This window comes from Canis lupus, chromosome 31 (genome assembly GCF_011100685.1).
Source record: "Canis lupus familiaris isolate Mischka breed German Shepherd chromosome 31, alternate assembly UU_Cfam_GSD_1.0, whole genome shotgun sequence".
Taxonomy (NCBI): Eukaryota; Metazoa; Chordata; class Mammalia; order Carnivora; family Canidae; genus Canis; species Canis lupus.
This window is the reverse complement of record NC_049252.1, coordinates 2909799-2937507: the sequence shown is the minus strand read 5'-3', so window position 1 is coordinate 2937507 and position 27709 is coordinate 2909799. Positions and strand designations below refer to the sequence as shown.

At 33.1% G+C, this 27709-nt stretch overlaps 1 protein-coding gene and 1 long non-coding RNA gene across 5 annotated transcripts in view; both read left to right on the top strand.

The window, feature by feature from the left end:
• The window catches only part of CADM2 (cell adhesion molecule 2), a 1062630-nt gene that overhangs the window by 349593 nt on the left and 685328 nt on the right, over positions 1 to 27709 (top strand). The window lies entirely within an intron of this gene.
• The window catches only part of LOC119867032, a 40324-nt gene continuing 14439 nt past the window's right edge, over positions 1825 to 27709 (top strand). The window contains exons 1-4 of one of the 2 annotated variants that reach the window (XR_005382063.1): positions 1825 to 1925; positions 6609 to 6664; positions 8075 to 8162; positions 19328 to 19452. This is a non-coding gene — a long non-coding RNA (uncharacterized LOC119867032). The remainder of the gene's footprint in view (positions 1926 to 6608; positions 6665 to 8074; positions 8163 to 19327; positions 19453 to 27709) is intronic. The other variant, XR_005382062.1, reaches the window with a different exon arrangement.

Below are 27709 nucleotides of genomic sequence, written 5' to 3'. Positions count from 1 at the left end.
GAGACAATATATTGAAATCATTTGGGCAGTCACAGAACCCTTAGGTAACAGAACTGAGTGTCAAAAACAAGTCTGTTGTATTCAAGCCCAAAGCTCTTACACTGCTCCCACATTTCTCAATGGCTATATCAATCAAATACAGTCATATTGAATTTAAATCTGGACTCTGTGCAGTTTGAGGAAAGCACCCAAAATAAGTCATAGATATTTGATCCATACTTTTTCAGACATGTTAGTGAATCAAATATGAGCAAAACTGCATTTTCTCATTTATATTTATATTTCCTATATTTCCTATAAATGTGACAAGTTGTTCACATAATCTGTCCTTAGGTTATTTTAACTATGATCCCCAAAATATATCACCTGGGCATCTTCTCTTAAATGAGCACGATTCTATGTGGAAACAGAAATAGGAACTTTGTATTATCTTTAAAAATTATTTTATATTCCTTTTTAGCTTCCTTCTGATTTACACTTTCAGATCTCTTGTAGTTAAAAACAATTTGTGAAAATTTCACCCCTATTTCCACTGTCCCAGCTTCCACAGAAATTGGAGCATCAAGTCCAGCCTTTGACGTTAGCAACAGTGTCATAGTTTTATTTTCCATTAATTAACTGCGTGCTCAGTTTATCTCAACATGCTCTCTTCTGCCAGCTCTGCAAGACCTTGCCCTCAGCTACTGGTTCTGCACAGAACCAGAGTGTACATAAAATTAAAAATCAAAGCAAGAAGGTTTTAAATTTGCTTGCTTTTTCTTACCTGGAAAAGAGCCTAGCAACATAGGAATTTGGAATGGTGGTGACGGTGCAAGATGTAAAGCAGACAGATGTAGTTTTGCATTTTGGTCACTTCCTAGCTTTCACGTGGAGGAAGTCTTGAGACCTCTCAGATCTTCAGGATTCTCTTCTATAGAGACAAATAATGACCCTTCCATAGAATCGCCTTCAATTTTCAGAATTAAATGAATTGATAAGCTTGAGAATGTTAAACATAGCTCTGAGCAAGTGGTACATATCCAAGAGTATGTATCATATTATAGAAGGTCTTTCATACTTCCCTCTTCCTTCTCCTCTTTCTCCTTCCTTTCTCCTCTTTTCCTCCCTTCCCCCTTCCTTTCCTCCTTTTCTCCTGTGACCTCTTGAGTAAAATTTTGTCTTCTTTCTACCCTCCCTTTTGTGGTTTTTGAATAGCAATGAATTATTTTTCCAAGCCATGAAGAAGTTAATAGTGAACATCTACTTTGAATAGGTTATCTCTTAATTTTCTATTAGATGCCTGACTTTAAAAATCAATTTCTGCCATTCCTTTCAAATTCTTCTATTTAGCAAATATTTATTGAGTGTTGCTATGTCCCAGTGATGGTGCCAGGCATTGAGACTCAGAGAAGAGACACAGGGCTTGCATCTTGCGTTCAGAAGCAAGCAAATGAATTAGAATTTGAATCTAGACTTAAACATGTGAGAAAGTGATTTATGAAAATGTAGACTTCATATTGAAATATGATAAAATATTTATTATTGAATTAACTAAAGTTTAACTAGGACTAATACAATATATCCTCTCTTAACTTTCTCTGACTACCTCCAATCTCTCATCCTTCTCCTCAAACTGTGTTTCAAGGCAAATTTCTCAGAGATTGAGACAGTTTCAATATCTGAGCAAGCAATCTTAATCTCAAGTGTTTTGTGTATATTTAAGTGATCGTAAAGCCTCCACTGTTTCACTGAAGTGTAATTATCTGAGAAATTGAAAAGAAATGTAAAGAAAAGAAATGGAAATTCTATTTCTGTTTTTACTTAGAATGGTCAGAACACAGCAGGTATCCAAGGAAATGCTGAGTGGCCAACCTGAACAGTCTTTCATAGAAAATGTGGCCTTAGTATACTAGTACTTCTTTTAAGAAATATGATGGAATATCTTGGTAAATATCCTAAGTTTATTAGCATTAAGCCAATGAGAAACTAAACCTATTTTGAAAGTCGAGTCAGTAAATGTGAATATATTTTGAATATTTATAGCTTTTATAATATGTATGTGTGTTTATGTCTCTCTCTCTATATATATGTATATATATATATTTATTTATTTAGTATATGTATATTTAGTATGTGTGTGTATACTAAAAAGCCATCTTGTAATCTAAATTTAAAACCAATGAAAATAGGTATTTTTTATAATTATAACTATTCTATTGATGGTATATCACAAATTCTAATTTTATTTATAAATTTTGTTCAGCTTCTTCTGCAATTCATATATCATCTCACAATTATAATTAAAATTGTATTCTAAAGTAGGTAAAAACATTCCAAGAGCAGCCATTTGCAAGTGATCTCTTGGCTAATGCAGCCATTCTCACAGACCCTTCTTCCTTCTCAAACTCTATTTTAACAGATAAACTTTAGACACGATGCTAAGTTACCTAGAAGTGTTTTTTAAGCTGCCAGATGAATCTCTGATTATTGGTTTTAGTCAGAAGACTTCTTTCAACATTCTTGAAGAGGGAGATTTGCCTTCTAGTTGTCATTCTAGCCAATTACTACAAATGACTTAGTGCCTTTCTGTGGTTCCCTGGTAACAAGTAACTGGGTCCTTATAACATCTTCTGTCTCTGAAATCCTCAGCATTTTTCATGAATACATACCTAAAAGACTGTATATCTTCCAGGTTAAAACTGTAAACAAAATAGAACAAAGCAAACCAACTACTTAAAAACCCTAAGGACTTTTAAACAATAAAAAGGCCTTTGTGGGGTGCCTAGGTGGCTCAGTCTGTTTAGTGTCTGCCTTCAGCTCAGGTCATGATCCCAGGGTCCTGCGATGGAGCCCCACATCACGCTCCCTGCTCACTGGGGAGCCTGCTTCTCCCTCTCCCTCTGTGCTCTCTCACCTAGGCTTGTGCTTGCTCTCTCTCACTCTCTTGCTTACTCACTCTTAAATAAGTAAATAATAAAATATTTTTTTAAAAAGGCCTTTGTGATATATGTGTGTATATATATAATATTATATACATATGCATTTATAGGAAATGGCTTAGGAAAAAAGGCTACTATCGCTTTAACTTAATGTAAATAAGGACATCTTTATTAAATGAAATTAAAATTAAAACTTGAACATGATCTACCAAGCTGCCTCATCATTGCTGGGCTTTTCTGATACTAATTGGAATGATCTGAAGTCCACAGAACAGCCAATGACAACTTTTGGGTAATTTCCACATTTCCAATTTTCACTGAATACCACAGGATGACCAAATTATGATAGACTTTTCTCCTCCAAATCAATCAATCTTAGCAGAGAGGTTTCCTCAAGTGTCACAAATTCTGAAATAGAAAGGATTAAATTTTGGAAATTGCAAGCTCAAAGCAGCAAATGGAATTTGATCCTTGAACATCTGAATCAAATGATTAAAATGTTTAGTACATAAACTGCTTTTGAAAATATTAAGTTTACACAAAGCCTCTTTAGGAGGTTTGTATAGATAAATATAAACTGATTTGCCATTATTTCTGTAGTGGTACAAAAATATTCATGTTATATTACACTATAATTTTATATAGCTCTAACATGATTTTATGGGTTGAATTATATCCTCCACACAAGTAAAGATAGGTTGTACTACTAAACCCCATTACTTCCAACTGTGACCATATTTGAGATAGAGCCTTTACAGAAGTAATTAAATTAAAATGCAATCAACAGAGTAGGCTCTAATCCAATATGACTTGTGATTTTAGAAAGGAAAATGTGGACCCAGAGACATACACGTACAGAAGGAAGACTATGTAAAGAGACATAGGGAGAAAGTAGTCCTCTACAAACTAAAGGGAGAGACACAGTCCATAGAAGGAACCAGCCCTGTGAACACTTTGATCTCAGATTTCTAGCCTCCAGAACTGTGTGATAATAAACTTCTATTATTTAAATCACCCAGTTTGTGGTATTTTCTTGTGGCACTTATCTTTCGAAAATTTTCAAATTATGTATATATAAATATAGGCATACATATATGTATACACATATATCATATGTATATATTTTATGACTAACAAATAGGTTTAATGCAAATATATTAAATATTTTTATATATTTGCATAGGTTACAAGTAGTCATTCTTCATTAGAATTTCATATTTTTCTTAAAATACATTTTGTGACAACGAATGAAAACCTTCACTCTCAGATTGGTCTTTTTGAACAAAATATGATAAGATATATTTGAGAATTAGAGTTTTAGTTTTCCTGCTCAGTAATATTTACCAGCTCTTCTTAATCTTGAAAAATACAAAAATCAATTTCCTTGGCTGCTGTTTAGGAGATAACCCAATTCTCACAGTTCTGATTAAATTCATCTTGAGGATAATATAGTTATTTTAACATATGGTAGAAATAAAGTCACTCCTAGTGCAGTTCTATTTCAGGTTCACATAAAAGAAACCCTACATTTTCAAAGAATTACTGGAAATTTTTATGATGCCTGGAATCACAAGGATCTCCTTATCACCTAGAAATATTTGGGCCATTAACCAGCAGTGTGAACTTGGCTGCTTCACCTAACCTCTCAGTCTATTTTTTTCTGTTATACAATAGAAGTGTTAAACTGGATGAATTGCTTCTTCTTTTCTGAGTTTTCATAGCACTTATCCTCTCTTCCAATAATTTCTCATATTTCTGTATATTACTTTTTTTTAACCTTGTTTAAACTTTTGTGTTTTTACTTTTACAGGTTTTAAAAGTCCGTGGAGGGCCAATGCATATTAAATTTGTATGGCACTATTTTAGCACCACTGGTGTGCACATATTTTTTTTTGTTTATTCATTTCCACCTTGCTCAATGCATTTTTCTAATATGAACACATGACTTAATTGAAATGGAAAATATAAAATATACCCGGGTTTTCCCAGAGAGGCTATACCTTTATAAATACATTTTAAAAAACCTTTTGAAATTTTATAACTATAAATTCACATAAAATTATAATGCTATAGGGTAAGAAATGTTTTTGTTTCCTACCACAAATAATATCAAATTAATTTCAAATTTTTTCACCAGCAAAAGTCAGTTTACATTAGACAGTGTGATTGGATAAAATGATGAGAATGGCTATGTTGAAATTTAAAAAAAAAAACAAAAATTGAATGCATAGGAATAATTTATTTATAGGATGCTAAAGCAGCTTTAATAGGTTATAGGAAAGGAGTTCAAAGGTAAGTAAGGAAATTTTCAGTTTGGACCCAAAGTGTGGGTATATTTAATACGATTTCAAAATTATTTTTTAAAATATAATATTTTTGACCTAAAACTTTAAGGAAGCTTAAAAATTATATATCCCAGTATGTTTTTCTTTTTAAGAAAAGTTGAAACCTCAAGATTCAAAATAAAAGCCTTATGACAAACTTGAGACTTCAAAACGTGTATGTTTCTGTTCTGGCCTTAGCAATACAAAAATTACATTTTATTAAGGCTGTTTTAAAATGAAATAAATTGGTTTAGTCACATTTAGTATTTCAACAAATCCTTGATGCAGTAGTCAATACATATATTATCAGGAGATAGAATGTATTTTAAAATTACCCAACTACTAGTTACAGCACTTATTTAATATAAAAAATTCTTACATCCATCCCTGGTCTCTTAATTCAGTATTAAATAATCCATATTTTTAGCATGCACTGCAGGTGACTCTTTTGAGCAATTAAGTTTGAGAAGCACTAATCTGGAGGAAATAACAACGAGATCTTTAAATTATTCAAAATTATCAAAAATTTCCAAAAGTACTGCATTTCTTGGCACTATATATATATAACATATATATATATATATTAAAGATTTTACTTATTTTTTCATGAAAGACATACAGAGAGGGGCAGAGACACAGGCAGAGGGAGAAGTAGGCTCTATGCAGAGATCCTGACACAGGATCCCATCCCAGGACTCCAGGATCACGCCCTGAGCCAAAGGCAGGCCCTCAATCTCTGAAACACCCAGGCATCCCCAAAATATGTATTTTAATATAAATCAGTTGGGACCAAGCAATGTAGAAGATAAGAATAATTTCTTGTGAAAATTGAGGATGCTACCTAAGATGTTTCTGAGTAAAAGACCATCCAACCTAGTTTAGAGGAGCAAGAAGGACATAAGTATCCTGGGGGGAAAATGAGGTTTCCAATGAACAGATACATATATGAGTAATTATTTTGAGAAGCAAAGTACTATTCTATAAAGAATGATCTCAGTAATTTTAGTTTAGAAAATATTTAAAGGAATTATGACCCAAAATTCCACTTAGTTTAAATATAATCTTTCAATGCAACTTTAGTGTACTTAATTTTTCATTGTGTGCCTACCTGTTCTACCCTCCAAGAAAAATTGATAAATGATTGAAAATGAATCAGATAACCTGTTGAGTTTATTTGAAATATTTACAACCATACAAAATAATAGCACATATTAGAAATCACTGATTTTTTTCTGGGAATACTGTCACTAAGGAGCTGTCCTATGATCCCAGCCATTATTTATTATTATTATTATTATTATTATTATTATTATTATTATTATTTAATAGTACTACAGAATCGTTTACACATAAATAATTCCTTTAGCAGTGGAGAAGAACCAGGAAGGATCAATCAATATCTTTGCAAGTTTCTTAAAAAAGGTAAATATACACATACTATATGACACAGACATAGCTAACAATTAAGATATAAATTGAAAATTTCAGTGGCCAGAATTCTATATGAGGCTCATATTGATATATATATATATAGCTGGTTCCTGTCTGTTGAGGCAAAGCCTGAGGAAGGGTCAGTCAAAGTTTCAAATAATCCTGGCTTTCTTAAAAAAGTAATTGCAGATATAAAACTGGTCAATAGTGGGATAGGAATGTCAGCTTACTTTATAGTGCTGGATCCAGAGAAATGCAGACTCTCAAATTTCCAGATAAGGGTGTAATATGTATTTTGTATTGTCTAATGAGTTTAGGTCTGTAATATAGGGAAAATTAAATATCTCACCTTAAAAGTGTGATACGTTAAAGGGATATATTAGAACAAGGGCCAGTGAAATAATCTATAGAAAGACCTGGTTCAGTGGAATTTTTCAAAAATTTTGGTGGCAGAGATTCTTCCCTGAGTTTGCAGGCTTGACCTTTGAAATAATGGGATATGGGGAATGAATTTCCATTCATTTGGAATGTAACGAGTATCTATAAATATGGGAAAATTTGGCTTAGTTATATTATTTTCAATTATTAATATAAAAAACTAAGTGAAATATATGTTGCTATAGCATGTAAACTCTACTTCCTAAAATGCATGTAAGACATTTATGAATTTATGACTCGTTGATTGAGCATAATAGATTATATTCACTGTCGCATCTCTTTAACCTTTTTAATACTTTCTAAACTTAACTTTGTTTTATACGTAAAAAACTGTTTACATATTGTATTTTTGCTGTTTTTTAGCACTTTCTCTCTTCTCATAGACACATATGTACATTATATTACCCCCTTGATTATTAACATAATGCCCCTGTGAGACTTAATTTTTGCATTACATACTGAATTGAATCTTGCAGTAGAAGGTTCAGTTTGTGTTTAATGTATTAATTATAAAAGAATGATTGTATGATTGTATGAATGAATTTAATTGAATGGAATGATTGTCATCTACCATAATAGTGATATACATAAAAATGATTATCTTTATCAAAATACCTACATCGTTTCTTCATTATTTGTAATATGAGTCACGCAATAGTAATGTTTCCACGTACACATTTGAAAAGGTAGATAAAGGGTACATGGTTTGATTACAGACTAAATTTTACATCTATATTATATCTATACTGGTTAGGAATAACTTTTTAGTATTAAAATTCTCTTCTGTGCATACAAATTGGGTAATTGTGTATCTAATTGACCACTTAGTTTGTAGTTGAATAATTACTGTTGTCAACTGACCATTTGCACATTAGTTGAAGACCAGGTGAAAATGTTAATTAGGTTAATGATTTTAAATAATTTTTGTTATTGAAGAAACATGTTTTTCTGCTCTTGCTGCAGTTTTGAAATTGCTACTGAAAATGTTTTTCACATGCCCTTCCAACATCGAAGACCCAGATTACAAGCTAAAATTCAAGCAATTGATTGGGTCAGTACATCTCATTAAGGGAAACATTTTATAAAGGCTCATCATTAATACATTAAAGAAAATAATGTCTTAAGGTAAATTGAGAAGAGCTAGTAATGTGAGACAAACACTGGTTATCTCAGTGGTATATTAGGGATTTCATGTACTTGAGGGACATATCCTATTTGCTCTCCTATCCAGAAAATCGTAATCTTAAAAAAATATATTGATAAAAAGGTGTTACTTTTTTCCTTTAAATATGAAAAAAATAAATTTTATATTAACTATAACTGAAATAATGCAAAACATTTTCATTTGAAACAAAAATAATTTGATGGCCTAGTTTTTTTTTTTTTTTTTTTCTTTCTTTAAGCATTTCTCCTAGGATAGCAGAAAACCTTTGATGTAGGCTTGCTTAGTCAAGAACTTGTAATCAAATCTCTCCTGGAGCAAATACTGGATGATTTTCCATCATTTTTTTTCAAATTATCAAAACTGCCTCAGGTAGTTGGGTTATTAAATAGCAATAGGTATCAACAAAAAGCAGCCTCACATCATTAGTGCTAATGATGTCTCAGGTTTGCATCTAAAAAATGACATATGGACATCAGAATAATTTAGGTTGATTTCAGTGGGAGATATTTACTGCTGAATAGTTTGTAACATAGCAATTGCCAGCTCAGGGGAAAGACACAACAGGAAAGATTTTGACAGAAATATTTGTATCATAGAAAATAGTGCATTTTTACTGGTCAACTTAATTTTATGATAATGATAATTCAAAGTTCACCTATAACCAGTAACATACACGTTTTCATTTATCTTCTACTTGACCTTACACATTTATTTAACTCAAAGGAACACATTTTTCCTTCTGTTTTCAAATTTTAATATATAGTAATATCTTAAAAAGGGCCTTGATATTAAATCATCTACCTAAATATCTGAACTTTTAATATTTTATTTTCTTCAGTTTCTTAGTTTCCCCTTGAATACTGAGGTTAAGTAAAAATAAAGCATAAAGAAGCCATTAGAAGATACCGATCCCCCAATCACTAATGTGGTTTGGATATTGAGAGTGAAAAAATAATATGAGGGGGAATCCCAGAAATAGATTATCATTGTAATTTGGTGATTTGTATTTTCAAAAATTAATAAAAATAAAACTATTAAACTAACTAAATTAGTAGGAAAGTAGGCTAGCTCAAAATGAAAAACAACAACAACAGAAAACTGGATGTATTTATGGGATTAATTCTATGTTGTGAAGTTGTAGCAAAAAAAAAGAAAAAAGAAAAAAATGAGAATAAATAAAATATGGTGAAAAATGTTCAGTCTTTTTGAGACTATATGGTTCCTTAAAACCATAAATAATTTAACCATTTCTAATCTATTTTGACACATTCACTTTCAACTGACATCTCAACTCACCCAGTCTGGCTTCCATTCTCCACCAACATTAAAACAAAACAAAACAAAACAAACAAAAAACATCAGATGACATAGTTACTTTCTAATTTAGAAGGTCAATGATCTCCTATTTGAATATCCCAGTCGCATTTGGCACATTTGTCCACTAAACACTGCTTTGGCTTTAGCACCACTTCTTCTTTGATGATAATCAGACGTTTCTATAATCTCCTTGTGGAATCATCTTTTTCTTTGAATATTAAATGATATATATCAAGTGTATATATTCTGCCTTTTTATTTTGTCTTCATGATCTGCTTCCTCTTCTGTGAGGGGTTTGTCCATTCATATGATTTCCATGACATAGATTTTCTGGCAAGATCTGACTTTTGAGTAGTTTAACTAGTTTACCCGACTACTACATGTCTTTGGAGGTAGTATGAGCATCTCAGAGTCTATATGTTCAAATGAATTATTTTTTTTGTTTCCCTCAGCAGTGTACATTAAAACAAGACAACACAATAATAAAACCATACAAACTGTCCTCTCAACATTTATTGCTTTTTGCAAGGTGCTGATGTGCACTAACCCTCTAAAACTAAAACTCCTGAATATCTTTGTTTCTCTCACTCACCATCAACTGATTTGAATACCCATATTCTACTTGGTAAACCAGTTTCATAGCTCCCAATTTCCAAACACATCTTTATTTTATCAGGTCCTGATTTCCATTGCTTTCACCTCAGTTAACATTTATTTCTGAACTTATCATTACTTACTTAAAGTTTCCTCCTTGAGTGCCTTCCTTTCCAGGTAACTCTGTGTCCTTTACAAATTTGCTTAATCCGACTTTCAATTCCATCTCTTGACATTTTCTTGAATTTAAAATAGCAGGTTTTTCTTGTGTGTGTAAATTAAAGATTTTATCACTAGCTTGCCATAATTTTATTAGTTTCAGACTGTTTAAATTATAATTAGTAACTTTAATATTAACAATAATGAAAAAATATTTGTGCATTATTTTATATTTTACACCATCATAGTCAAATTGTTTTCATAAAACTTAATGGAAAATTGCTAGTTTATTTTTCTCACTTCAGCACTTTATAAAAGGATATTTTAAAAATTATATATTAAAAGAAGTATAGAAATTTCATTTTTATGAAAGATAAGATTTATCTTAAAAGATAAAATTTATGTTGTCAACTACAAACAGATTAGTTGATTAAAGTAGACAACTAGAAATTATCGCTTTTAACTACTAATACAGTGATTTCTTCTGTCCAGGGAGCAAATATTATGAGAAGGTAGGATTTTGTATTAAGAGATAAATATGAGATGTCATGATTTACCTTCAAAGAGTTAAAAATGAAAATTTTGTGTATAAGGGATTTTAGAGTTTTTAATAATTTATTTCCATTTTAAAGATATAATTGATCTTAAAGTTGGTAAGAATATAAAAAAATCATAATAAAAGAAGCAGTTCCTATAAATAAAGTTTAGATATATATGTTCCACAGTCAAAATTTCACTATTTCAGTAAAAACATACTTAATATTTTGGTCATCCATCTACCCTCTCACCCCAAAACTGCTCTGGCCAATAACAATTGATTTAAAAGCCAAGAAATTAGAAGGTTAGAGAGAGACAGAGGCAGAGGCAGAGGGAGAAGCAGGCTCCCTGCAGGGAGCCTGATGTGGGACTCAATCCAGGGACTCGCCCTGGGCCAAAGACAGACGCTCAACCGCTGAGCCACCCAGGTGCCCCTAAACTGTCACATCTTTAGCCTCAGCAAACATTCATATTTTAATGTGATGGTTTATCTGAATTTTGATGTGTAGCAAATGACATGGGTTAAATCTAATTTTAATTTTAATGAGGGATAAGTAGTAAAACAGTTTACAATTTCCCAGATTCTTCCAACTATATTAACTGTCTCAAGGGATAGTTATGTAAGCTAAGTCATATGTTTCACCATAAATTGGTAGTGTAGAAAAAACATCAAAGCAAATATTTCTTTATATAACTGTAATTGAGATAACATAAAAGGCTTGGAGACTGAAGGGAATCAACTAGTTACCCTTTCTGACTTGCAAATCACTGTTTATTGTAGGATCTCTGCCCTCAGGTGAACCTGCTGGAGTCTTGAAATGGAGCTTAGCAAGAAAACTAAATCACATTCTCTCTTTCTAAATATTAGTTGCCACTTTGACAATCCAGTCTTAGCATAAATCAAGTAAATGGGCAAAATCTAAGTATTTTTGCCTTCTAAAAAATTTCTAAGCAGTAAAAGTGAGCCTAGATCTTCAGTAATAGAGCATGCAGACAGGTATGCTGGATGAGCATTGATTTAAAATAGAATTTTCATTTTCTCTACCCTCACTATTTTTCTTGCTTCATAGTTTCTTTGTCTTGTGTGTCCTATTTATAGTGTCTGTGATATTAATATAGTCTCACATATTTTTAATCTCTTGGAACCACTTTCGTATTAGGATCTAGACATTATACTGTAAGGAGATATTTACATGGTTTGAAACATATTGCATTTTGTTACAGTCATTCAAAATACTGCCTTAAGCATCACTGCCTTCTTCAGCACCTCTGCATATGCCAAATATCTGGAAAGATCTATTTAACAGATGCCTGTTTACTCTAAAGAGATATTAAGAATCCTTATCAGACTGAATTAATTGATTGACTATAGTAAGGGAATGACTTGCATAGAAGGTGTATGTGCCTGCAGGAAGAGCAAGCCTTATCTGCTGGTTACACATAAGCACTTTCACATTAAAATTGTGTGTCCTGTGTCATAGGCAGAGTCTAGTTCATCATACACAAGAGATATTTATTAGATACATGTTGTTTCTTCTGTTTGATGAAAACACTTTAGTTCTGTTTAATCCAATCCACCTTTATATCTAGATATTTTTCTAAGAATATACAGTATTTTTTATTTTGTTTAACCATTGTATTGGTTGGGCATGACTTCATATGAAAGAATCTGCAACAGCTCTGGACAGATCAGTAATATAGTAATAATGCTAATTATTATTTTCTTGTTATTGTTAGTGTAACAGTGTACAATTTACATTGCATAATACTGCAAGGAAGTTTTTATATTTGTATATCTTATTTAATTCGGCAAAACCCCTGTGATATAAGTAATACTTTCTGGTACATAGCAGGCTCTGAGTAAAGGTTAATTTCTTACCTCTCCAGATAGGTCGTTGAGTTTACCAAAGTCATGAGCTAGGAAGTGGTAAAACCTGAACACAAATTACAGATTTTCTGACTTACAAGTATTATCTTTTTCTGACTCCTGGTATTCTTTCTACTGATTACCAGCTGACTGCAAATGCACTGACTATGCTAATGAAGCATACTGAATTTTGTTTCTAGATTATTTGAGAATCCCAGTGAAATTTCAGTTACTTGAGGAGGATAAAGACATTCAGTTGATGTACATCATCTGTGTTGCATTTATCATACTTAGGCCCACTAAGTGAAGAGAGTAAGTGATAAGGATGCTTAAGCTTCCAACAAGTCTTTAGGACTTGCCTCCACTTAAGAAAGGTAGAAGAGACCAGGAAGAATTTTACGTACATAAGATCATTTAAAATGCCTTTGCACCATGCTGGAAAGTTTAAGTCTGATCACTAATATTTATGATATGGTGAGGAGGGTGTGGAAAATATTTAACTCCACTTCCGTGAGACTTAGTTCCTTGATTTGTAAAACAGACTTAATAAGCCCAATTTAAAATATATGCAAAGCAATCTTCACTGTGTCTGACACAAAATAAATATGCACCAAATGTCAGATATTACTATTTGAATAAAAAAAAAAAACTAGTGCAGATAAATAAGCCTAGTCTATTTAAAAAATAAAAGCATCTTAAAAACCTAGCTAAAGACAAAGTATTTACATTACAGATTGAGGAGCATCCGGGTGGCTCAGTCTGTCAAGCGTCTGCCTTGAGCTCAGGTCGTGTCCCCAGGGTCTGGGGATCGAGCCCCGCATCAGGCTCCCTGCTCATCAGGCAGTCTTCTTCTCCCTCTGTCTCTGCTGCTCCTCTCACTGTGCGCGCTCTCTGTCTCTGTCAAATAAAAAATAAATAAATAAATAAAGTCTTAAAAAAAATAAAGTACAGATTGGAAATTTGAAAGAATCTACCTCTAAGAGAGCAAGTATAATTGCATAGAGTACATATTAAATAAACAAAGAATATATCTTTTAATTTTATTTTCTCTGGTTTCTGGAGTTATTTCTTTTTTTTTGTTTTTTTTTTTTTGTTTTTTTTTTTTTTTTTTGGAGTTATTTCTCATTAATGGTCTCTCTTGGCCTCCTCAGGAGTAGAAATTTATGCAATCTCTCTCTTTTTTCTATCTATGCCCTTTGTTCATCTTCTATTTTACTATTTGCTTCTCTTTCTGTTTTTTTTTTTTTTTTCTTTCTTTCTTTTCTTCAGGTGCCATAGGCATTAACCTACAGGCATTATTTCAAGTCACTAACTTAATTTTGTTGGAGTACTTGAGTTTCCAGAATAGCTTTAGTGACTTGATATTATCAAGCTGTACTAACTGCTTCTAGGGAATTGACTAAAGGTCAGATTTACCCAAAATTTAGGAAAATTAGTTCTATAAAGGAAATTCCAGGTCCTATTGAATATGAAATGAAAGCTGCATATCCAGTGCTTCTTTGGGGCTCAATAAATATTTGTCCAATAAAACACCTTTACCGGGCTCCCTGGGTGGCTCAGCGGTTGAGCATCTGCCTTCAGCCCGGGGCGTGATCCTGGGGTCCCGGAATCAAGTCCCACATCGGGCTCCCCTCATGGTGCCAGCCTCTCCTTCTGCCTGTGTCTCTGCCTCTGTGTATGTGTGTCTCTCTCATGAATAAATAAATAAAATCCTTTAAAAAAAAATAAAACATCTTTACCAACTCTATTTTTTAAGATCTCTCCTGATATTTTTAATCTACTTTTATAGTCTATGACATACTTGTAATATATTAATTAGTAAATGTCACCATTAAGAAAAAATGATATTGGGCAGCCCAGGTGGCTCAGCGGTTTAGCGCCGCGTTCAGCCCAGGGCGTGATCCTGGAGACCTGGGATCGAGTCCCATGTCAGGCTCCCTGTATGGAGCCTGCTTCTCCCTCTGCCTGTGCCTCTGCCTGCCTCTCTCTCTCTGTGTCTCTCATGAATAAAATAAATAAAATCTTTAAAAAAATGATATTTAGGACTTGTTAATAGGGAAGTAATACAATGTATTTTCTTATTTTTCTGTAGAGATGTCAAGATAATTGAATATAAGAAAAGCATGTGAATATTTTTTCTATTAAATGGGTCACTGAAGATAGGGATATTAATTTGAATAATTACTTAAAATTATCTGAAAAAATATGTGTTAATGCTACATACTTTTTTAAAATATTGGATCTATATCTGCGAATATACCTTAGGAAATATTGAATTTCTAATAGTAGAATCCATTTGGCTGGAACTCTTTATAAAGAAATAAAACCAATAAAAAGTAAATCCTCTGCTACGTGATGTTTAGCAGGAAATTTTACAACCACATAATGTTCTCTGCAATTTCTGCAGGAAGAAATTTTAGGGATTTTAAAGGATTTTTTTTCTTGTGGTTGCTTCTAGATTGAGTGCTAATTCAATAAAACTACAGCCTTTCCGTGTCTGTGTGTGCGTATGCATACACATGTATACATTTTTATGTGTGCTTATATATATTGAAAGTCTGGTTTCATTAGTCATTACTTGTGTCTTGAATATGTGGCCCACAATGTCTTTTCCATTTTTGTGTGTCGGTTTATTGAGAACAGGATAACAGAATTTTTCTGATCACTTTTCAGGATTGATAAAAATGAGTTGAAAACAATTTAGAAAAAAATTAAAAAAAAAAACAAAAAAAATAAATAAATAAAAAATAAAAAAGAAAAAAAAGAAAAAAAAAGAAAACAATTCAGGCTTTTCTTCTTTAAACATATTTCTGGCAGCATGGGAAATGTTGTCAATTTACATGGTATTCTCATTTGAAATCTCATCTACAAAAGGTAATAATCTCCTGAGACGATGAACTTATGAAATCCCTGAAGGATAATCATCATTGTCTTTGGAGATTAATTATCATTTTATTTACTGCCATTGATGAAACTTTTAAACTCTTCCTGTGTCTATTCTACAAGGTTCCCTCTATACTCAAATTACCTTTATTTAAAAACTTAGAAGGTTGGAGAATTTTTCGGTAGAAAGCTAGAATTTACATTTTTGTAATATTAAAGTCTCAGAAATTGTAGTGCAAGTCTCAGGTCCTAACTCAACTATGATATTAGTTTTTATTTTTCAAGCTATTTTTTTTTGCTTCTTATATTTGTGTTCTATTTATGTCACTCTTTTTCTCCTCCCACAGTTTGCCATGAAATAAAGTACTTCAAATAAACCAGTAATACAAAGACTATAAAAACACTAAAAGTTTTTGAACTGATAATGAAGAATCTGAAAATGAGTTAATGTATTTAAACAAACATTCACCATATCAAAACACTGAGCTAAAGCGAATGAGGAGGAAATGAAATGCATTTAAAAATTAAAGAGTGTCATTAAATCTGATCAAGATAAAGATTCTTCATTATCAAAAAGCATTATTTTTATAGAACCCTGAACTGTGAACTCTAAAAATGTTAGGGCAATATGTGTTTGGTTTATCTATGTCCCTCCATTGTTTAGCACGAAACATGGGGAAAAGAAGTTAGATTTGTTAAGTGTGTTGTACATAAACCATATGCAAGATAAGAAATCAGAATGAACAACATACATTGCATGTATGAAGCTTAAAAATGAAGTAGAAATTAATGACTTCTAAAGACAGGAAAAATAAGGTAGCTTAAATAATTACTGATTTATTTATTCAACAAGGATTAGTAGAACCTATTATATGTCAGTTATTGGGCAGGGCACTGGAGATAAAAACTAAATCATAGACTGCTGCATATAGTTTCTAAGTGAAGAAATTTGATCACTTGAAAAAATGATTAATTCATTTGCAAGTAGCAAAAACAATGTTCATAGCATTAAAAAGGAAAAAATCTAACTTTTAATAGAAAAAGTACTTTTTAAAAATGTGGAATTATAGAATACTGTATATATTTACTCAATTAAATATAAACTTCTAGATCGTTGTCTTTATTAATGAATAATTAGACAATTATTGGTGAGATGTTGGATTAGAGACAGTTATAACACACACAAAAATTTCATTAGGGAAAGGAGTCACAAATAAAATGCATGCAAAGCATGATCTCTGACTTATTGATAAAGGGGTGATTTTTTTGTAGCAAATCTTGCAGGATCAAAGTGAGGAGAGGAGTATTTGGTATGGTCTTTGACCCTTATTAGTTATATTTGGGTAGGCTCTTCTTTTTACAGTTAGTTTTCTCTCTTCTTAAGAGAAGTTATCTGGATTTTTAAAGCCAAATCTTATAATATAGGTCAGGTATGAGTTTTTATCATATACAAACATATCTAAAAGAGTGTGTGAAACTTTCTACCCTAACCGATGACACCACAAGAATTTCATTAACTGCTTTTAGTTAGAGTGGGAATCATTTCCTCTCTACCTTTCTTTGTAATGTGTCAAACCCTAGTCAGTTCTTAGGTGTACTCAACCCTACCACTGGCCTGTGCTCTTTCAACATTACTATTGTATTTACTATGACCATATCTCACTACAAAAATAGTTTCCAAAAGCTGTCAGTCCCTCATGAAAAAGCCCTGTTGATAACCACTGATGTAGAGTAATACTAACTCCCTTAATAAATATAAGCCTAAATTAGTGTCTATTTTTATCTGCTATCTCTCTATACTCTTTTCCTCTGCCAAGTAAGGCAAAACTTTAACTTATATATTACTTTCTATATAAATGACACTATGTGTAGTCAGCTTGTACATTTTCTAAAATTCTGAAACCATAAAATACATACTTATTAAATTGAATATAATTGTGGCATTCTCCTCCCCAACTCTATCCCAGTTTTTATTTTGGAACTATGTTCTACAAGTTGAGATTTAGACTATACACCTTTCCACTTTGAGATCTTACCCTAGTACAAATATATAATAGATGACTATTTCTTTTTTCCTAATTAAATGAAAAGTCTAGACCAGTAGTTTTCAGCTGGGGATGAGTTTGCCCCTAGGAGATATTTTTTGGCAGTGTCTGAAGACATTTTTTTTTCTTGTGACAACTGGTGGTGGGAGATACAGGCATCTAATAGGTAGGTTCCATGGATGCTGCCATACACCCTACATGATATAGTACAGCCTCCTGCAACAAAGAATTACCTGTGCCAACTATGCCAAGGTTAAGAAACCCTGTTCTACACATTGATCGTACATAATACGTTCATTTAATCCTTACAACCATTTGGTGGACACACTAGTATGTAAAAATTTGTAGCTAAGGGAACTGATCTAGAGAGAGGTTATGCAAAATTTTCAAATTCGTAGAGCTAGAATAAGAGTGCATGTAATTGGGATCCAGAATTTTTGTTGTTGTTGTTGAGCCACTATTCTAGAGTCTCTCCAGAGCTTTTAGAGTTCTCTCCTTCAAGTTTCTCAATGAACACCAAATCAATCTTGTATAACATTTTTTTTAGAAATGGGGGCAATATTAAAATTATTACCCCCTCTACCCTTCTCCAATCAATTAGTAAATCTATTTTAAACAGTGCAGCAAAGGAATCATCCATCTGACCAGTCATCATTTTCTGAGCCCCTATTCTGCTTCAGGATCATACTAGGATTGTGGTTTAAAAAGAAGAGTAAGATGATGAATAATATAAAAGTAAAACAAAACAATGCTTAAAGGTATTGGCTTGATAGCATTCATTAAGGCAGTTCTTAGAGGATCACAGTGTTTGAATCATAGAGGAAAACTTCAAGGAGAAGGCTTTATTGGCTCTGAACCGTTTACAGATAAAGAAGCTCTTGATTTATCTCTGATTTACCTCGTTTTTGCAAACATTTTACTCTCATGACCTCTTTCCTTTAAAATTTAAATTTCCTTTAAAATTAGAGGAATGTCTGGGTGGCTCAGCTGTTTAGCATCTGCCTTTGGCTCAGGGTGCGATTCCGCAGTCATGATATCAAGTCCCACATCGGGCTCCCTGCATGGAGCCTGCTTTTCCCTGCCTCTCTCTCTCTGTGTTTCTCATGAATAAATGAATAAAATCTTAAAATAAAATAAAATAAAATCTTTGATCAGAATAAATTCCATACACATGTATTGAAAATATACTATGTAGGAAATATCAGAAAGGGAGACAGAACATATAGACTCCTAACTCTGGGAAACTAGGGGTGGTGGAAGGGGAGGAGGGCTGGGGGTGGAGGTGACTGGGTGACGGGCACTGAGGGGGGCACTTGACAGGATGAGTGCTGGGTGTTATTCTGTATGTTGGCAAATTGAACACCAATAAAAAATAAATTTATTATTAAAAAAAGGAGAATCTACTATGTATTTAGGTCATTGCTAGATACTTGCTAAAACTGCTTTTAAAGCACTTTTGCCTGTAAAAAGATACAAATTTATTTAAAAGGACAAAGCATGATTATATTAAAAGGTATGACAATAAAAGAAAAAAATGATCAATTTTGAAGTAGTATATAGTTAAATATCAAAGTACTTATATGAATAGTCAAACAAAACAAAGCAAAACTGATACCAAAAGTGTAGTTTGTTTGTTTGTTTGTGTCTAGGCTGCAAAAACCAGGGATGTATTTGTAGTGGAGATGGGGCTTCAACTGGATTTTGATTGGTTAATATATATGATGGAGAATGGAAAGTTTCCAGGTTATAAGACCAACCAGGATGAAGTCACGAGGTATGAGAGTGAGCATGACAATTTCTCATTGAAACAACCCCCTGTTTATTTGCAAAAATGGCTTATAAATAAGTATATCACAAAATATGTTTGCAGTGCAAAAGATATATTCATTCAAAAAAAAAAAGATATATTCATTCACTAGTATTTGCACTTGTCACCTTAAAGGAAATTTGTTAGCTTTTGACCCATTTACACATTCCACATGTAGATTGATTCCCTGATTAAATTATGAACTGGTATTATTTGTTTGAGTGATTTTTTTTTTTTTTTTTTGGTAATAAAACCATAGCTATCTGATTTTCCAAGAACACAGTGAAACTAGGAATAAATCCAGTTCTTCTTAAGGTCCCCTCTTTAGGAACATTCTGTTTTCATTTTAGTATTGTAACCATGTCTGGTAGGAATATGATAATTCACATGTATTAAATATACTCAATTTGTCAATCTTTAGAGATTGGTCTAAATGAAAGATGATTATTCTCAGCTTAGATCTACTTTTATGACTGTTTATACTTAAATTTTAATACCGGTTTTATCTAGGCCTTTTCAAATGTCTTCAGTTTATTCAATAGAAATTTAACATTCTTGATTTGAAGTACTTTTTTGGAGACTCATTTTAGTCTAGCAGTTAAAAGCAAGGGCTCTGAACTTAGACTAAACGACTTAAATTTCAATAAGCCTTTGTGATCTCCACTTCTTATCTTTAAAATTGGCAACAGAATTATAAAAATAGTGTGAATATATACAGATGATAGATGATAGATAGATAGATAGATAGATAATGTGTGTGTGTGTATGTGTTTGTGTGTGTGCGTCACACAGTGTCTACTGCATGGTAAAGATTCAGTGCGTGTTAAAATTATTTTCTTCTGTCAATAATGGTGATAAGCTAAATTCAACTTTCTGAAACTTCAAAAATGTAAAATCTTTAAATTTTTATTAACTCAATTTAGCTAGTGATGAATAAATATTGATATTACTTGATTTAGAATCTTAAAATTTCTGGGGTGCCTGGCTGGCTCAGTTGGTAGAGCAACTCTTGATCTCAAGGTTGTGAGTTAGAGCCCCACATTGGGTGTGGAGCCTAGTTAAAAACGAACAAAACAGACAAAAAACTTAGAATTTATTACATTTGAAGAAGTGTTTTGAAGTACTAACAAAAGCTACACGCAAACCTTTACTTTGTGCAATTCTGTGCACACACATGAAACATGACATTACTATATGTACTGGAATAACCCTCATAAGAGAACCCTCAGAGCTTAGGAAGTGAGTTTTAAAGAAATGTCATTTCACTAAATAATTTGGTTCTGCTGTGAAGATAAAATACTGTGATTATTTTTTAAAATCTCATGAGTTGATCTTATAACTTTTTCCAAATAATAGATCAATAAAGATGATCTACAGTGCTTAATAACCTCCACCCTACCTCTCCTCACACATGTGTATGTCTGTCTATGAGTCTGTCTATCTATCTGCATATCAATCTGTCTATCTGGATATGCAGCGTGGTATTTTAGCGAGAAAATTATTTTACATATTTTTTCAAGACCTAACTCCTGTGAAAGAGAAAGATTGTTGAAAATAATTCAGGCTCTTAGATAATTTTTGTACAGTTTCCAGAAACCATTTCACCTTGTTTTCTTTAATGTGATACTCAGTTATTGGTGAAAAAAGAAGAATGATTGGCTTTTTAAAAAATAGAGCAAGGCCTGATTTCAAAAGTGATTTTTAGTAATTTTCAAATGTTAACCTTTCAAAATTATAATTTTCTGAGGACTGGTTATTCATTCAACTTATTTCAAAGAGTAAACACAGCCTAGAAACACTGAACATTTACCATCTAATGCTTGTAATAAATGCTATGGATGATACTAATTTTCCAGAAAGTCTTTTTTGCTCTAATAATTTTGCAACTGCAGTGAAGGAAAAAAAGGGACATGACTGCAAAGACTTACAAAGCTGTTCAAGAAATTGATTGGTTCAGGGAGAAGATGCATACAGATAGAAGTATGACACAGGAATAAAAAACAATAGCAAGGGAGGCTTGAACAAGAGACAGGATTAGAAAGGCATCTAGAACATTGTGGAAACAGTGAATATTCAGGTTTAACTTCAGATTTGAGGGCAGTAGAAGTCTCTACTCTGTAGTCATGTGAAAGATGCAGGGACAATTATGAGGGTCATTGGCAAACTTGCTATTTTAAACAAGCATTTTCCTTCTACAATACTCCTCCTTTCCTTTCCCTCCTTCTTTTCCCCTCTCCTTTCATCCTTCCCTTTCCCTATCTTTCTCATTTTCTTTATTTCTAGTGAGTGACTGATTTTTAAAAAGACAAGAAAGAGGCCACAAATGTCGAGGAAGTAGAGTAACCAAGCAAAGAAGGTGGCTAAGTAGTGTGGTTATTTGGTATAGGTCAGCCCTTACCAGAGAAGATAGCTGAGAGAAGTAGCACCCAGTTATGGTTAAGGAATTGCTTTTGAACAAGGTAATTAAACAAAGAAGCAAATATTGAGGCTAATGTGAACCAGAATTTTCACAATGAAAGAAAGAAATTAGAAATATGGAAAGCTTGAATAAACCCTGAGAATTTGGACCTTTATCCATCTTTATGATGGTTTTCCATATAGATTGAAATAAAAATAACTACAGATATAAATATGCATGTGTCTGTGGGTGTGTGTATATATCTTTACCCCACCCCACCCCATACCCCAGGAGTGAAAGGGAGGCAGAAATATTCCAGTAACAAAGAGCAACATAGAACCCTCAGGTCTTGGTTTCCTCTGGGGGAAATAATGTATTCTAAGGCTGGAGCAGGAAAAGTACAAGATGAGCCCAGAACACGTTACTGTATCAGAAATTAAGGAAGGGCTCAAAGAATGATAATGCTAGTCACTAGTCAAGTAAGGGCTAATTGGAGCACCAAAATAAATAATGGATATGATGGATTAAACCCCCTTGGATGAAATATGATTCTCAATCCATACTGATGTAAATAAATATATTAATGAATCTATTGGGAGAAGAGAAAGCTCTTTCTTAAAAGAAAATACCAGCTAATGAATGTAGATGGAATTAGCAAATCACCACTTGGTAACCAAAATAAGGAAAGGATTCAGTGATAACTCATCAGAATGCAACAATTAGTGGGTAAAACTTTGATGAATAATGGGAGAATTATATGATTTCAATAATCTTCCCCTTAAATATTTATTAATTGCAAAGGGATAAAGTATAAATTTCCAGGGGGAACCCTAGACTATAACACTTTAAAAAAGTGGCAAAAATTATCATCTCCAATAGCCTGGAAGATTGAAAGCATGCACTGTCTGACAGAATGCAGCAGGAATATTGCATGACTTCTGCTGTATTTCTGTCCAAGTGCTTAACTTGATTTTAATCACGTGGAAACATCCAACAAACCCAGACTGAAAGACTTTCTACAAAATAATTAGCCTTTAGTTATTTAAAAAAAAAATACAGTCATGGAGCGACTGGGTGGCTCACCCAGTTAAACGTCTGCCTTCAGCTCAGGTCATGATCCAGGGGCCCTGGGATGGAGCCCTGCATTAGGCTCCCTGCTCAATGGGGAGCCTGCTTCTCCCTCTCCCTCTGCCTGATGCTCCCCCTGCTTGCATGCTCTCTCTGTCAAATAAGTAAATAAAGCCTTTAAAAAAAATACCAGTCATAAAAGTCAAAGAAAATCTGAGGAACTGTTTGGGATTAAAGAATACCCAGGAGGCATGACGGCCACACACAAAATATGACTGGTTTGGATTCTTTTGCCATAAAGGAAACTATTTAATAATAAGTAAAATTTAAATTGTCCTGTGAATTAGATCAAGTAAAAATATCAATTTCCTGATTTTGATCGTTGGACCGTGGTTATATACAAGAATGATCTTGCTTGTAGGAAATATGCACTGTAGTATTAGGGGTCAATCTCCACTTGTTCAGAGAGAATAATATGTATACATTTATATAAACAGAGTAAATTATAAGGAAAATGGTTAAAATGTCCACAATTGGGGTATCTGGATGAAAGGCAGATGGGAGTTACTTCTACTGGTCTTGTAACTTTACTATTAGCTTGGGATTATTTTATAATATAGAATATTAGAAAAATGTAATCAGCATTAAGTAACAGAGAAGATATTTCAGCCAATTATAGAAAAAATTGTGTATAAAGGAAACATAGCTATAATTTAAATCTAGACTTAAATTAAGGTGTTGAACTTTTTATTAAACTTAGTTTCCTTGATAAGTTGCCATGAAAATTTCACACCACCATTTGAATTTGTCTTAAATAACTTCCTATAGAGAACAAAGTAGACAAATAGATCTACTTACTGTTACTTTGAAATTTTCACAGGATAAGGGTACTGTACTTACAAGATGAAACACTTTTTTGCCTTACTTATATCAACATCAGACAACATGCAAACACACATATTTTTAAAAAAATCTTTGAATGGCCCAGGTTGTCAGATGCATGATAATGATTCTCAATCAGATAAAAGTCATTTGTAGGTTGTTCTAATTGTCTATAGTGAAATAGTTGCCACAAACACTGCTTTTGAATAAGGACAATAGTATCAAGGAAAGGGGGGGAGTCCTAATTACTCTTGGTGCTTTTAATTTTGGGAAAAAAATACACATACTCATTAATAGTTGTGATCTAACAGTGGGGAAAGGGTAAATATTGGGAAATTAGAAAAATGGTATACACACATTCTTTAAAAATCATCAAGCACTTAAAATATATGGAAAAAGACAAAAATTTACATTCTTTTTTTGTTTTGTTTTGTTTTTTAGCTTTTATCAATTCCATATTGTGGGGTATTATAGCTACTACTCAAACTCAGTTGGAGTTTAGGTATTGGCAACATTTTAACTTTAGGGAGAAATAACTTAAACCAGGACTTACATTGTTTATAATATATGTACACTCAAGCATAACAAAAATAGGAGGAAGAGTTTAATGTAATTAGTCAAAAATTAGAGATAAAATTACCCATTTTTGATTATTAAGAATAGCACATAATTCTACCTAACAGCAATTATTAAAAGGCTGGGGACATGATCATTTTTATTTTATTTTATTTTTTTATTTTTTTAAAGATTTATTTATTTATTTATGATAGACATAGAGAGAAAGAGAGGCAGAGATACAGGAGGAGGGAGAAGCAGGCTCCATGCAGGGAGCCCAACGCCGGACTCGATCCCGGGACTCCAGGACATGATCATTTTTAAAATGCCATTGGAAAATGAAGAGAAGCACCCTATCTTAAAAAAAACAAAACAAAAAAAAAACCAAAAAAAACAACTAATTTTTTAGGACAGTACTGTAACTTTTTAAAAAAAATTTTTAATTTTTATTTAGTTTTGATTGTCACACAGAGAGAGAGAGAGGCAGAGACATAGGCAGAGGGAGAAGCAGGCTCCATGCACCGGGAGCCCGACGTGGGATTCGATCCCGGGTCTCCAGGATCGCGCCCTGGGCCAAAGGCAGGCGCCAAACCGCTGCGCCACCCAGGGATCCCAGTACTGTAGCTTTTTGATATTTTTTTCAAATTAACTTATTGGTATGACCACTATTTGGAAGAATGCAACAAACATAAATATCCCAACTCTCAAACTTCAGATTTTGTTTAGAATCTGTTTTCGATATATTCTATTATTAATTGAATATATTATTCAATATATTCTATTATTAAACATAGTAAATTACTCATATCAAGGTTTCTACAAAGTTTAAGTTTTTTTTAAAGTTTAAGTTTTTTAAAGATTTTATTTATTATTTATTCATGAGAGATAGAGAGAGAGAGAGGCAAAGACACAGGCAGAGGGAGAAGCAGGCTCCCTGTAGGGAACCCGATGTGGGACTTGATCCCAGAACTCTGGGATAACGTCCTGACCGAAGGCTGACGTTCAACCACTGAGCTACCCAGGCATCCCAAAATTTAAGTTTTTAAACTAATTCATTACAAAATTCTTTCTTGAAAAGTTTTAGGGAAGACAGTTGAGGCATTAGAGGATTTTGTGACAGTTATGAAATTTTCACATTAGAGGAATGAAAATTTGTAAAGTTTGTACATGTCAATATTTCAAGCCCTCAGGGAAAAAAATATATATATACGATATATAATACCATATTACAGGCAAATTTCAGAAACCGAGGAAAATTTATTTCATGTCAAGAATGTATGGTTCTGATTCGAAAGGATGTGACATCTTTTAGCTTAATTTTTATTTTCTGATTTTTATTTTGCATTAAAAATATGAGAATCTTGTATGTGAATGATGATTCTGAATCTCTTCTTTCTTTTGGATCACATTGTGCTCTGTTCAGTGACCAATCGTGAGTCAAAATTGAAAACCTACAAACTGGCTTAATTCTTTCTTCTTATAAAAAAAAGGCTGCCCCTCCTCCTTCCTTGCTTCCTTAATAACTTGTCTTTGTGAAGGTATGTTCAAAAGCATAATTGAATTCTTAAACCACTATGTGCGCGCGCACACACACACACACACACACACACACCCCAATCGATGGTAAAGGAAGGGCCTATGGATAAAGGTGATGGCTGTAAATAACATATATATCCAGGCCTCTATTTCACCTGTTTTATTAATATACCACCTTCTTTGCATTGCTTGTGTCCAATTAATCTATTTAACTCTTACAAATAGAGTAGAAAAATTGTATTTAGAAACATAAATTCTAGGCCATTAAGAACATAGCAAGAATTTCTTAGCCATCATAACCAAGCAATGAACAAGGCTGTCAGCCAACATGACACTGATGGAAAGTTTTGAAGGAAGAGTGTTGGGGAGGAGAACAGGCAAGATGCTGAGTAGAGACGGAGATGGGCTCCGTGGGAAGCTTTTGACTGGCCAGGTTAATATAAACATGCATTGTTTGCTACACTTTCATCTGCTATCTTTAAAGCTAACAGTAAATTTGAAAATATTGGAGCACCTGGGTGGCTCAGCCAGTTAAGTGTCTGTCTTTGGCTCAGGTCATGATCCCAGGGTCCCTGCATTGGGCTCATTGCTTGGCGGGGAGCCTACTTCTCCCTCTGCACCTCACCCGGCTCATGTTCTCTCTCTTGCTCACTCTCTCTCTGTCTCTAAAATAAACAAATAAAATATTTTTTTAAAAAATATTATTACCCACATTTTTATAATGCAGAGACTGAAAAGCAAGGTAAAATAAATAGTCCAACGTTACACAGAGTGAAAGTAGCCATGCTAGGACTCAAAGTCAAAGCTCTTTTATTCTACAGTTTGTGCCATTTGACTAAGCCGTGCTTCAGCAAGCAGACACTGGGACCCCGTGTGTGTGTGGAGAAAGCACACTGTCAAATCTGAGAAGAGATGTTGAATAAATGCTAGTGAAGCATGGACTATAAATCTCTGAATCTTCCTATAATATTTCTTGATCTCAACACTGTTATTTTCCTACTATAAAAATATTGGGAAAAAATCCTGAATACTATATTGCAATGACTGTTAGATCCTAATACTGCCTTACACAGTGTAGGTCACCGATGACCTTACCCCCAAGCTCAGATCCAGAGAAGTTACTAAGCCTGAACTAAGGAAGGATCTTTTATTGCAAAAATGTAAAACATTGCCGCCTGCACCTTCAAGACAGCTTCCTTGCAGGAGGCTTAGCTCTATGCCAGCTGTTGTGAGGCAAGGTGATCAACTGAGGAAAGTCTCATCGGGTTCCATTGGCTTGTACTCCATATAAATCTTTGCCAGCTTTTCAGTCACTTCTAATGTGGTCACTTTCTTGTTCCTGCATCCCAGTCTCCTCCAAAGATACCATGTGGTTGCCTGGTGTTCAGTATTCTGTGCTTCAGTCTCCTACTGCAAAAAAAAAAAAAAAAAAAAAAAAAAGCCCATTCCTTTATATTTTTCTGTTATTGGAAATAATCAATTCTGTCCCATTCTGCCTTGAGATCCACTTTCATTTATGTCTTCAGCTATGCCAGCTCTTGTTAATATCTTGTTACAAAGCAGACTTTTATTAACAACTAGACTCTTTTTCTAAGACTGCAAACAGGCTTAAAATGAAATTTTTCATTGATTTTATGCATTAATTATAGTTTTCCAGTGGAATAGAACCAACAGCATGGATAAAGAGCTTTTTAAAAATATTTTATTTATTCATGAGAGACACAGAGAGAGAAAGAAAGAGACACAGGCAGAGAGAAAAGTAGGCTCCCAGCAGGGAGCCCATTG